Source organism: Poecilia reticulata, linkage group LG12 (genome assembly GCF_000633615.1).
Source record: "Poecilia reticulata strain Guanapo linkage group LG12, Guppy_female_1.0+MT, whole genome shotgun sequence".
Classification (NCBI taxonomy): Eukaryota; Metazoa; Chordata; class Actinopteri; order Cyprinodontiformes; family Poeciliidae; genus Poecilia; species Poecilia reticulata.
Window position 1 is genome coordinate 25574963 of NC_024342.1, and position 1134 is coordinate 25576096.

Consider the following 1134-nt stretch of genomic DNA (forward strand, 5'->3'; position numbering starts at 1 on the left):
AGGTGATGTAGAACTGAGTGGTGTAGAACTAAATGGTGTAGAACCAGGAGGTGTAGAACCGGATGATGTAGAACTAGGTGGTGTAGAACCATCTAGTTCTACATCTAGATGTAGAACTAGATGGTTCTACATCAACCGGGTGGTGTAGAACTAGGTGATGTAGAACCAGGTGGTATAGAAGTAGGTGGTGTAGAACTAGATGATGTAGAACCATCTAGTTCTACATCTAGATGGTTCTACACCACCCGGATGTGTAGAACTAAGTGGTATAGAACCAGGTGGAGTAGAACCAGGTGATGTAGAATTGAGTGGTGTAGAACTAGATGGTGTAGAACTAGATGATGTAGAACCATCTAGTTGTACATCTAGATGGTTCTACACCACCCGGATGTGTAGAACCAGGTGGTATAGAACTAGGTGGTGTAGAACCAGGTGGTATAGAACTAGGTGGTGTAGAACCAGGTGGTGTAGAACCAGGTGGTGTAGAACCAGCTGGTGTAGAACCAGCTGGTGTAGAACCAGCTGGTGTAGAACCAGGGGGAGTAGAACCAGGTGGTGTAGAACCAGGTGGTGTAGAACTGAGTGGAGTAGAACCAGGTGATGTAGATCTAGATGGTGTAGAACTGGGTGGTGTAGACCCACATGATGTAGAGTGGTGTAGAACTAGATGATGTAGAACCATCTAGTTCTACATCTAGGTGGTGTAGAACCGGGTGGTGCTTCCACCCTCCTCGTTCTAGTCAGAACTGGGTGGTATAGATCCAGGTGGTGTAGATCCAGGTGGTGTAGAACCGGGTGGTGAGGAACCGAAGGGTCAGGGGTCATCACTACTTCTAGGTTTTGGGCTGATCGCTGGTTTGAGTTGTAATAACTGAACATTTTTCTTGACTCTAGATCTGTAACTCTAGATCAGGGGTGGGCAGCTCCAGCTCCAGCTCCAGCTCCGGCTCCGGGCCTGCAGGGCCTCCTGCAGCTTTCAGATGCGTCTCCACTTCAACACCTGAGTCACATACTGAGCTCGTCAGCAGAACCGGACTGAACCGATTCAGCTGCTGGACCCAGGTGTGTTGGATCCAGGTGTGTTGGATCCAGGTGTGTTGGATCCTGGATCCAGGTCTGTTGGATCCAGGTGTG